The sequence below is a fragment of the Sciurus vulgaris genome (assembly GCF_902686455.1).
Source record: "Sciurus vulgaris genome assembly, chromosome: 7".
Classification (NCBI taxonomy): domain Eukaryota; kingdom Metazoa; phylum Chordata; class Mammalia; order Rodentia; family Sciuridae; genus Sciurus; species Sciurus vulgaris.
Genome location: NC_136467.1, coordinates 2,861,839 through 2,874,557, shown reverse-complemented (window position 1 = coordinate 2,874,557; position 12,719 = coordinate 2,861,839). Strand labels below are relative to the sequence as shown.

General features: G+C 53.4%; 1 protein-coding gene across 2 annotated transcripts in view; it reads right to left on the bottom strand.

The window, feature by feature from the left end:
* RPS6KA2 (ribosomal protein S6 kinase A2) overlaps positions 1-12,719 on the bottom strand; it is a 192,314-nt gene that overhangs the window by 86,645 nt on the left and 92,950 nt on the right. The window lies entirely within an intron of this gene.

The window sequence follows — 12,719 nt, the reverse complement described above, 5'->3', positions numbered from 1 at the left end:
GTGCGAATGGGACTCGGAGCCATGATTAAGAACAATGCTGTAGACCCAGCCCGTTTGCAGGCCTCCCTCCGCCTGACAGGCACCTGCAAACCCGCAGCCTCCCAGGGACCCAGGGCCAGTTGGTTCCAGGTAGGCGGATCCAGCACATGCTTCTGGTGCTCAGCCCCTGGGGGCAGCATGCTGTGAACACCACTGCTACTGTCCTGGGGTCCCAGGCACATTCTCCAGGAGGGTCTGCATTCCCACTCCGGGGAAGACGGTGCATGGCACCAGCCCACTCTAGGGAGAAGACCTTCCACTCAGGCTGGTCCCTCTTGATCACTACTACCATGTACTTCTGGACCATCAAAAAAAAAGTCTATTATCTAAGGACTTTTCCTTGGCAGAGCCCCAGTGGCCTTTGCTAACCCGAGTCAGCTCCCCTGAGTAGTGGTGCTGGCACCCCACACCCTCAGCACATGTCTGTGCTCCACAACAACAGGCCAAGTAATCCCTAGGTAGACAGTGATGATGAGTCATTGCAGAGAGTGACATTTTAATAAAGGGGACAGCTTGCAGCAGGAGGCCTCCTGCAGGGAGAACCATATCGTGCTCATGACGAATCTACACCACTGCAAGGGAGAGCAGCCAGCGCAGAGTAAGAAAGGTCTGGAGAGCCACGAGTCCATGTTTTAGAAGAAGACACGCGGCTGTGGATAAAGAGCACCAGATTTTGGCGGGTGATGGCAGGCATGAACATGAAGCCCCTTCCTGCTGCACCCGTCCACCGAGGGGCAGCTCTCCCCACCTCTGACCCAGGGGCTGTACGTCTCAGGACTTATCAAAAACTTCAATACAGAAAGCCGTTTGCTGCAACGCCATTCATAAGAGTGAGGAACGGGAAATGACTGACGTTTCCAGCAAGCTGGGAGAACTGAGAAACAGTGAGGTTGCCGCGGACGAGAGGTCACTCGGCTTTAGAAGTGAGGGTGCCTTGCGACCCCTCAGACGGCAGCAGGAGGCATGAAGTGACCAGGACGTGCAGTTCCATGTGCGGGACATGCATGGCACTGGAAGAGGTCAAGGAGCTGGACAGAGGGGGACATGTGCCAACAGAGTGAAGACAACACAGTAGAGATGCCAGACATCCACAAAGTGACAAACCCCAAACGAGACTTTTGTACATGTAAATAAGTTTACTCCAAAATTTCATAGAAAATGAAAGACGTGTGTGATTGCTTATGTAAGTGAGCATCCACCCCCACCCAAGGCTAAGGCTTTCCACACAGCTGCAACTGGAACAGCGTGCGACCGGAGAAGGGACAGACACACAGCCCCCAGCACAGAACAAAGAACCCTGAAAGAGGTGACTCAGATGTTGACAAGGATGAAGCGCAGCTGGATGCAGGAGAGACGGTGGACTTTCCAACTGGGGGGCTGGAACGTGAAAGTCCAGAGAGCAGCAATGACAAAGGGCGCTGGACCTAACCCTACCCCCTGTACAATTACCTGAAAGCAGAGCACAGAGAGAGTTACACGTGAACATAAAACTATGGACATCCTAGGAGAAAGCAAGAGAAGATCTCCAGGATCCAGGCTGAGGAAAGAGTTCTCAGACATGTCACCAAAAGTCTGATGCAGAAAAGGGAAACTGACAAACGACTCCATCAACATTTAGGACTTCTGCTACACAAAGACCCTATTTAGAAAATGCAAAGCGGGCATATCGAGTAAGAAAATATTTGCAAAGACACATTCAACAAAGGTCTTGAATCCATGATCCATAAAGAACTTCCAAACGTCAACAGTAAAAGAGACAATCAACTAGAAAACGGGCAAGAGAGATGAACACACTTCACCACTAAGATGTGCAGAAGCACCTAAGCCAAAAACACACCCAACACCAGGATTCATTAGAGAAACGCAAAATCACAATAAAGAACCATGACACCTATCAGGTGACTAAGATTTTAAAACAGTGCTAAAGTCAAATGCTGGTAAGGATGCAGAGAAACCGGGCCTCTCCTGTACGTGAAAGGGATCGCCCCTCTGTGCCCGTCGGTGGCTCTCCTACAAAGCCCGCGTGCTCCTGAGCATGCAGCCTGGCCGCTGACTCCAGGGCACCCATCCACACGACCCAGCACACCAGCATTCACGGCAGCTTCTCCTGCACAGGCCAACAGACGTGCTCGAGGGACGGTCACATGGTGGCACAGCATGCCACGGACACGTGTGCACAGAAGGGATGACCTGCTGCTGGGCACAGCCAACGCACAGGCTTCCAGGGAGTCCCACGGAGGGAGAGCCAGAGTCGAGACGGCGTGTTGCGAGGCTCCACCCTGGCCACGTTCCTGACACGCAAAACCAGAATCCAGATTTGTGGCTGCCAGGTGAGCCAGGTGAGGGGCAGTATGCCTGTCCCTAAAAGCATGGCACATCACACGGGTCACCTGGGACAATCTGCAGACACACACACGTAAAACTGGGGGTGTCTTAGTGAGGCAGTCACCACCACTTCCAATTACGTGGACCTCGCCGGTCTCCTTTGTGCTGCTTTCTGCAGCTTCCTGTGACTCTATGATAATTTTTTTTTCATGCTTACAAAATGACTTTGAAGTCTGTTTGGCAACATTGAAATCCTTTGTTATAGGATTTAAAGGAGTAAATACATTTCATGTATTACTGTGACATTTAAAACTTCTGTAGGAAAATATTTATGGAAAACACATTAAGATATTAAATGTGGTAGTCACAGAGAGTATAAATAATCAATTTCCTTTCCTTTGTTTCTCAAATTTCAAACTGTGAGTTTGAAAGACAAATAAAATCACATAATTTGAGATAGAAAAATAACAAAAGAATCTGGACAGTATTTTTGAATTGATGAAAAATAATGACTAGATATTTTTAAAGCTTTTAAAATTGTAATGCTCAACTTGCAAGATTCTGCTTGTGCGTTAACACAGGGCTTCCACCAGGGTGCAGGTGGAAAATGGCAATCCGTGTGATGAGGAGAGACCCTCTTCCCCCAGGCAGGGTGGGCGGGAGTTAGTTAATGGGAACTTTGCTGGGAGGAGAGGTGTGCAGGTAGGGAGGGGTCAGTTTGCTGGAAACTGATTAAAGAAAGGAAGGCACTTGTTTAAAATGAAATCAGGCACTGCCACCGGCTACAGCTGATTACACCTGGGCAACGCAACACTCCGGACACGAGCGAGAGCGTTATCTTCTGCTCACATGGCCACTGGCACAGGCGGTGGATGTTGCTAGTGTTAGGCGTGGCTGGGGACCACAGCCCCTCAGTGTCCGCAGCAGGGGGCCCCAGAACATCCCTAGCAGGAGACCCGTGTATAAGTGAGATACTTGGCGTGGTAGACGAGAACCACTTCTGCCCATAATCCCTGGACCCGCCACCTTTACAGTCTCCTGCTAGAAGCAGAACAACACTACGTCTCTAGAGAAGACAGCCCACCGGGCTAGCACAGCACCAGAGCAGGGGTGTGGAGCAGCTGCCTGGCGCTAAATCTGGCTGAAGGCTTCAAATGGCCCCAGCCCACCCAACATCAGGTTGCCTCTGCCCTGACTGCAGACCCGTCCGAGCCAGGGAATTTGGCACAGGAGTAGCCCAAAGATGGAGCCAAGCTTACTGCTGAGATCTGCACACACACCAGCTTCTGCCAACATGAGCCATAAATCCCAGACTTTCAAACACCATGAGCAGAAGAATTTCAAAAGGTGTGAGAAATCTGTCTACACTGCAGCATCCCCTGGGACCATCTCACAACACACTTGCTTCTAAGATCAGCATTTCCACTGTTATTCACAGGCACCAGGCACAGAGAATCTAAAGATCCACTGCAGGGGCCGTGAAGACAGACGGGTTCCATCTCCACTGGCTCCTCACTGCGTACTCAGCTGCCTCTTGGTGAGAAAAAGGCTGCCTGGCTGGGACCCCTTTATAGGAGACATGGGGTGGGTTTCACGCTCCCTAGCCTCCTCCGTGGGATGGGCACCCTCTGCTCTGCCTGCTTTACTCAGCCGTGTCCTTTCTACCCGGCGGAGTGCGGGTGCAGGACATTTTCTCAACAAACACATGCATGGGCTCAGTGAATGCTTCCTAGATGGGCTCAAGTATAGCCCAGGCCCGCGAGCCGGCACTGCACAGGGTGCACCACTTAAATGCCCGTCTGCGGAGCCCCCGTGTAGTGAGAGCTCGCTAAGGAGATGAGACGACCCCTACACACGGTGCAGTTCGTGGGCTTGACAATTTTCCACATCCTCGAAGTCATTGTTTGCCTTAGACATCATTTTTAATTTCAAAGAAATTATATTACGAAGGTCTCAAAAACCTACCCCAGCTTGAGGGCTGCTTCGGCTGTGCAGCAGAGCTGGGTTTGCGAGCATGTGGAGATCACACACCCTGGCAGGTGAGGCTCTGGCAATGAGACAAGACCCCAAAAGGTTTCTGGGGCTCTGGTTGTGCTATGCCAAAAAGCTGACTATACTAGAAAATGTGGTTTGGAAACTGGGCTGGGAAACCCATCTGCCGAGGACTCTATCCTGAATGCTAAACTCAAATCCTTTCTTGTTCTCCACACAAAGAAGGCTAGCACCACCCATAAGCCCTGGCCTGCAGGTACGGGTTGGGGTCTGGCAACAGCTGCCCACTCTACAGTCCAGGCGTGGTGCTGACCCAGGGCTGTCCTGATGGCGTGCGATCTGAATGGTTTCACTTCACTAATTAACTCAAGACCATGTGCTAACGCAGGATTGCCTGAGCTAACATTCTCACCAGAAAGGCACTAGAACATTCCATGCTCTCCCAGATGCAGGCCATTTCTTGGACAGCCTGCTGGTGAGGGCTGCACTCATTGCAGGAGGTATCCAGTGCTGGGCCTCTGGGTTGTGTTGGCGTCACACCTCCAGTGCTGGCAGTGCTGAGAAGCAGGCCGTCGGAAATTCTAAGAGCCGCCAGCGTCAGGAGAGCAGGAGCAGCCTGGGCTCACCTGCAGTCATCCTCCCGCCCCACCGGGCAGCCCTGGCTCCCCAGCACATGTGGGCTCATCTGCTGCTGGAGGACACCAGTGCCAAGCCAAACACAGGGTGCTGCTTCAAATGGACTCGACAAATTTCTCTGTCAATGACAAGCCGACTAATTCATTTAAAAAGGAAAACCAGCCACTATCATCTGTTTTTGGATATTTCCAATTTGCTTTGGAACATTGGTGCAAATCCCCACTGAGACTCACATCTGCATTCGCATCCTTGGATCTTACTCAAAACTCAGTTCTGTCAAAAAAGACAGTGAGGTCAAAGACTGCTCAAGGGAAACTGGTGTTGGCATCTCAGAAGGGGCCTCACCAGCAGGCTGCCCAAAGCAGTGGCATGGTGTGCGTGTGCAGGTGTGTGCGTGTCTGGGACAGCATGGAACATTCTAGTGCATTTCTTGGAACAGCTGCTACTGACATGATTCCTAAGTTCAACTTTCAGCCACTTCTTCCCACAGAGAGACATATTTTTCTCATTATATTTTGAATTTTTAAAATAATGATTACCCAGGAAATTACTATTACCCCTTTCTCACAAGTAAAATTCCTGCAAATTTTCACTAGGTCATGCAAGTTTTAACTTCAGTTTCAAACCTCATTACTAACATATTCCCAGGTTGTTGGGCCAATTTTATAAAGCTGAATGTGGTAGATAACTCCACCTGACTCCTTCTATTGTGAAAATCAATGCAAAGAAGAATTAACAATCGAACTAGGAGCTGCTGGTTGAATGGAAATCCCACAGGAATTACTGTTCCAATTCTGTTCCTCTTCCCAAGCCCGGATGTGCATCCTGTTTGGGGGAGGCAAAAACACTGAACAACCAACACCAAAGTCACAAGTCCTGCAGCGATGTAAAAATAGACATGTGCGTGCGCAGGAGCAGGGGCGCCCATTCCAGCTCGGACAGGAGCCTCTTGGCATGGGTCCTGAGGTAGGCTCAGGAGCGAGCCCAGCCAGCCTGCTGCTGCCTCTCACCTGGGAGGCCGACTGCGCTGGATGGTGGCAGGGCCGAGGACTTGCTGCCTGGGCCTGCATGCCCAGAAGTGCGCAGGTCACGAGCTGGCCAGCCCGCCTCCCGAAGAAAGTCACGGGTTTTACAGATGAACTGGCAACAGAGAAAACCTGATTTGGGAATGACTCATGGGAATTCAAGCTCAGACCTCTTCCCTGAGGAGCAAAAAGTGACAGAAAACATCGGTTCAGTGGATGCCCTGGAGAATTGCCCAGTTCTCTAGTGGTCTGGGCTCCACTTCTGTCACGGCTTGAACCGAGTGTGCGCCTAGGGACGCGCTTGCTTTCCATACAGGTGACGGCGGAGTCGAGGTGGGAGGAGGGAGCTCCGCGGGCTTGGCCACCAGCACCCCTCCAGGGAGTCCCCACCACTGTCAGTGTCCGGGACTCTTTCTTCTGAAGGAGGACAAGAGTCCCCATGGGCCAGCCATCCTTGCTTCTCACCCGCCACGTCCCTTCTCCTGGTGATGCTGCCTCCAGGCAAGGGCCTGCTGCAGGTGAAGCTGACAGGCGTGTCCTTGGACACGAGGCATCAACAGGCACCTCTGGTGCAGGAGTCCTCATTCCAGCACATTTTAGAGGCCGTGCAGCCCCTGCCTCCATCTGGAGGGCAGGAGGGCCATGGCCTGACCCAGCAGGGCTGCGTTCACCCAGCTGACCTGAGCTTGTCACTGGTGTGGTGGACTCCTTCTTGCTGGCTGGGGAGTCCCAGGTGGTTCCTCTCACTCTCAACACCAAGGCAATGACCACTCCTGAACCAAGGAAAACACCCACCTGTGTTCCTCTCTGCCTCTGAGTCCACAGTCTCTGCCGCATAAGCGCCTTGCATCCTAGAAGGAGCCCAGGCCAGCAGGTGGCTGAGAAGACGGTGAAATCACCACCGATTCCAGGGAAAGAAGTGGTCAGATTCCGACGGAAACAGCTGGGGTGGGAGGAGGTGCTCTGCCAGCGGGAATGAGCCTGGAAGAACCGACCCTCCTCTGCCACCAGATGACAAGATTCAAGGAGAACCTGCGGTCGCTGCTTTAGTGCAGAACAACACTAGGAGCGCACCGTCTGAACAGAGCTTTGCCATCCAGGAGAGTCTGTAGCCTTCCCAAGTCCTCTGGGAGCAGAAAAAGATACACTACCCTGCCGGGTAGGCGAAAGCGTGCTCCTTGCGTGCACATCCGTCCTTGCCGGGGCAGGTCTGGGGCCTGCTGGGCTGGTGTGGTGGGCACAGCATGTCCATTCTCACCACGTCCCCAGGTTCTCAGGCAGCCAAATGCCAGGAGAGCCACCTTCCCACAGAGCCTCTGAGGCACTGGCCAGTGCCTTGGTTGTATCCCCCTCACCGAGTACGCCTCCTGTCCCAGCAGCCCGGAGCCAGCTGCCCACTCCCACGGGCAGGTGGAGGGGCCTTGGCTGTCGCCGTGCAGGGCCACTCACAGTGCCTGCTCCCCACATGCTGCGGGCTGGAGACAACCATGGCCTCCTGGGGAGAGGACACACTCAGGTCAAAATAAACCAAGGCTGTGTTCATGGGGAAGGAGGGAACGGCCGGACTGAATTCTCCTGACGCCCCCACTAGCCAGACTCCAGTGCCACCTGCAGTCTGCCACCCAAGGTGAAAGGAGGAAAACTGGGCTGTGTTTCCCTGTGGTTCGTGTGTTTTTAAAGGGCTTTAATAAAGTATTAGGCCATGTATTAGCCTTACAGCAAAGTCCAGGCACCCCACAGAGACAAGAGGTATGTCCCAAGGAGTCCAGCTTTTCCCAGCAAGTGTTCAGAGGTCAGCATGAAACCTGAATTCTTGTCTCACAGCAGAAGTCCTTCTCCATGAGTCTTCACGGTCCTCATGTCCAGCAGCTGCTGCACAGTGTTTCAGCCCCAACTCCCCTCAGGACAGAAAGCTTGCTGCAGCGTTGTGCTGGGGTTCTCCAGGGAAACGCAAGCAGAGACGGGGCAGGGTGAGGAAGGCCCACCCACACACGCGCTGAGACTGGCAAGCCCACCGTCTGCAGCGGCAAGGGGAGCCCGGGGCTGGCCTGTGCTCCTTCATGTCCAAAGCAGGAAGAATCAGGTCCCAGCTCGAGCAGTGCACAGGGCGTCCTCCCACCTGCTGGCCTTCTGTTCTAATCTGGCCTTCAAGTGACTGGGCGAGACCCAGCCAGCTGACAACCATCTCACCTACTCAGTTACGAACTGAAACACCGACCCCATCTACAAACACCGGCAGACACTCCCGGAAAACGTCTGACAAAACACCTGGGTGTCCCCTGCCCTGTCAACTTGACACACAAAATTCACTGGCATCACAAAGGAACTGGCACCCAAATGCCATGACAGCGCTTAGGACCAGGTGAGAGGACGGGACCGGTGAGGCTGGGTATCTGAGCTCTAGATGGGATGGCCACCAGGCCTGGGTGTCGGAAGGTGCCTGAAATATCACTGTTGGCTGCTACACACGGTTAAAGGAGAGGTTGTTTGAGAGAGTGGGAGACCTGTGAAGAAGCAGGTGCACCCAGGAGCCCTGGGGAGGCCCCAGCTGGGAGGCCCACGGTCACGTGTGCATCAACAGGGTTGGTGACCTCGGTGCACAGACCAGGACATGACTGCACTGAGCCACGTGCTTCCGAGGAGCATGAGGAGCTTCAAATGCCTCATGTGGGGGGGCAACAGAGGGAGGGCTGGGCCCTCATGTTGGTTCAGCTGCCAACAAAACTTCTGTCATTCAAAATAAAAGCTTAAGAGATGCCTGAATTTCCAAATCTCCTCACACACCACCTCGCTGGGAGGGCTGGGAGACGGGGAGGCCTCTGCCACGGGGCCACGATGCACCCTGCAGGACAATGCCACACTGCAGCTGAAGCGAGAATTGGGGACAGGCAGTTAGTGTAGAAATAGGGGATCAGGTCAAATGGAGGAAATGGAGGCCATGAGAGCCATCTGCCTCTGGAAGTTGGAGACTGCCCCTGGGAGAATGGAATGTCAAGGATCTCTGGAGCCCATTGATTACCAAGTTTACCTGCCCTTATCAAGGACTGCAGGCAGGGAGCTACTAATTAATGCCCCCTGGGCCCTTGCCTGGCTGAATCACTTTGGCCCTCCCCCTGCCCATTTGCTTCTCACTTTTTGGATCTCACCTACAAAACCAGGCCTAGTCACGCAGGCAGGAAGGACAGATAAGGGGGGAGAGACCTGGAGAACAAAAGAGACCTTACCCTATAAAAGATGTAGGTGCGCTCACTTCTTGGGACTTTAGAACATCAGCCATGACCCCCTTCTCCCCCTCAGGAGAAGTCTGTATTATTACCTTTAAATAGAACCTGCTTAATATGCCTGCTTGGCGTGCTTCTCTAGTGTTCAAACTTCAACATTAGAGGGAGCAGAACTCGTCACCGGTAAATGGCAATATCACAGCCATGCTGCAGCAGGCAGCAGGGGGCTGGGAGAAGCTCCCCGTGGGGCTGCTCATACCTCTGTGGCTCAGGTGGCTGTGACTTAGGAGGAATCCAGGGGTAGGAACCTATGGCGTCAACCTCGCTGGCTCCATCTCACTTTTCAAATGGGTTTTAGTCAAACACAGACCTTCAAACACTTCCTGAACCTCAGGGCAGATCAGAATAAGCAGGAACCCACTGGTAAGAGATAAAAGGTTCTCCTCATCAAACACAAGTCAACGGTTCGCATCCTTGTAAAGAACTACACCATGTGTCAAAGCACCACTAGCAGACGACACTACCGAGTCTCAGGCCCTTGTATGAGTAAAAAGGTGAGCACAGATCCTGCATATGACCAGAAAGAAAGTCTACCCAGGATCCAAGACCTGGGTTCTACAAGAACTGCAACCATCGGCCACTGGTGTTCGAGGAGGAACTGGGAAGAGACACAAGCTTACAAAGATGTCAACCACAGGGACTTCCTGGTCAGCAGTACTGAAAGACCCACTACTGATCAGCTGAGATGACAGGACAGCACACACCAATCTCCAAGGGCCCCAGGGGGACTGCTGAACCGGACACATCTGCTGTCACATCTGGATAACAAGTCCTGGGGAGAAGACGCCCCGTGTTGTGGGCAGGACTGATTTCCAAGGGCCTGTATCTGAGCACTATTTCAGCATGTTTCCATGAGAACAGCAGATCTGCACTTCCAGGAGCTAGCCCTCTTAGTCTTTCTTTCAAGGTCTTTACCAGGGCTGTGCAATAGGATCAATAACAGCCAACCACAGAGTGGCGACAGGAAGACAAAAGATGGCTCCAGGGGAGGCAGAAGACAAGAACAGGAAGGGAGAACCATGGGGCATCCCAGGGAAGCCTTCAGCCACAAAGCGAAGTGCCGAGCTGACACAGGGGCCACTCCAAAGCCCTGCAACGTCACTTGCACCTGCCAAGGAGCTTCCTGAGTACCTGCGCACCCGTGTGGGTGATTCTGCTCCTGCTTCATGGAGCCTGCCAGACTGCAGCGGGGCTGCTAAGCAGGCATCACCTGTCCCTTACATCACGGCTGGTACTGTCCCTGCGACGTCCGCATCCTCATAACTCATTCTTACACGCACGCAGGTGCAGCCTGCACACTCAGCAAACTCAACAGGTCTCTCTCCCTACCCCCTCACCCCACTGGAAGAAGACAGGGAGTTAGAACCCTTGAGCCGAGGAGCCCAGGCTCTGGGGAGGCGAGCCGGCACACAACACTCAGTTAAACGGCAACTGCCAACAGGACCCAGATGCATCACGCATAGCATCAGAACATTTCAGGAAAGAGCCCCAGGAAAGGCTTGTTCCAGGGGCCAGAAGTCTCGTCAGAGAGCCTTGTGGAAATCCTCATGGGGGCCATGCAGCAACCCCTTACTCCCTGGCAGGGCCTGGGAGGTCCCAGGTGGGCACCTGGGATATGCCCAGCAGAACTGCAATGGCAAGGCCCGCGTGGGGGAGCGGATGCAGGCCTGGGAGCCTGGTGGGCCCAGAAGGCTCTGGAGCCGGGCCAGGGGCTGAAGGGCAGCACATGAGCGCCTGGCGGAGTCCCGCCGTGCGAGCACAGCAGACGCTCTCTCTCCTACGCTTTGGTTCTGCATCTGCCCAGGGAGAGAACGGCAGGCACAGGAACCTGGCATGGAAGTACCAGATGGGGCACAGCCATTCTGCAGGCAGTGAGGAGGCCGAGACACCATCACAGCTCTGTCATGGAGAAGGGACACTGGATGGGCAGCCCGGAGCCAGGACAAGGAAGACCCTGGTGGACTCCACTCAGAGCTCTGGGGAGAGGTTGGGGCTGGAGCATCAGCCTCGCTGTCTCTGCTTCCCCTTAGATTCCTCTTCCTGGTTTTTTTCCCAAACCCCTGGGGTCTTATCTTCTGTGGGACGCTTTTCTCTCTAAGGATGCCCCTCCTGAACTTCTCCCCCTGGTACATTTGCCCCTGGCCTGAGGCTTCCTGGTCCCTGAGATTTGCTCCCAGCCCTGCCCTCCCACCCAGGCCAGGCCAGGCCTCCTGGGCTGAGCGTCTGAGAAAACAGAGGGTGCCGTTGAACCCACTCAGCCATGTGATGGGCAGACTCCTCTCTCATGGCTGGACATTTATGATTTCCAATGTGATGTTGTTTGTTTCTGCAGTGCTGGGGAGGGAACCCTGGGCCTCACATGTGCTGGGCCAGTGCTCCACTACTGAGCACAGCACCAGCTCTATTATTCTAGTATTTATAATACCCCTTATAATACGGTTTCCATCAAAAAAAAGTGTTTTCTGTATTGATGGAAAAGTACAAATGAACTTGACCTACGTGTGAATCACGAACTTTGAACATACAGGTGAAGATGAGGAAAGAGAAAGACCATCACCTTTTGCTTTCCAGAAGGAAAGATGACAAACTTCCTGACGTGCATGCAGTAAGCACGGGGCCTCTTGTTGACGAAGAAGGGCCTGAAAAGCTGGCCGGCTGCTGGGCACAGTGAACCAGGCTTGGGGCACTGGGCCTTGTTTCCTGAAGAAACTGCTCTAGATAGCGACCTGGCCTATCAACATTTCCAGGAAATATGTAAGATCCATTATAAAGTTGATAGGCCTGGCTGCCTTGCCATCCTCCCTGGGCATTGTCACTGTGCCCTGAAAACCCCTCCCCAGCATCAGATTATAGAACTGCGACAACACACTGCATGTCCAAACCCCTGCTCTGCTTGTCAGTGACAGGCACAGCTCCCACCTGTGTCCTGGGGTTCACAGTCCCAGGTTCACTGTGGTGGGCACCCAGGAGGACAGGGGGCATGGCTGTACCCCTCCTCAGCTCCCCAGACAGCTTGTTACCAGCAATCAAAACAGGATGCGCCTGGACTCTGCACACTGGCCAACACCTGACAGCCCCCATAGCCCGCCACTCCTCTCTCTCATCACTGGAGGTTTCTGCTGTCTGTCTGCCCTTGCTTCCCACTCGTCTGCCTCATCTCCAACTCTGAAAAGCTTCTAGAGGAAATGAATATAAGAGTTAACAAATTTCCAGACGAAGTTTTGGGGCCCTGTTTCTGGGCTCTCCTTTGCACTTGCGTTTTCTAGCTCTGAGTATTTCTAGCTCTGAGTATTTCTTTGGATGGCATCCTCATTCCCACGCGGTAAACCAGCCATTTTCTGATATGCTGATGACATAGTATAGACACAGGGAAAAGAGACGGGTCTTACATGTCCTCTTAAGGCCACTGAGGAAGATCCCT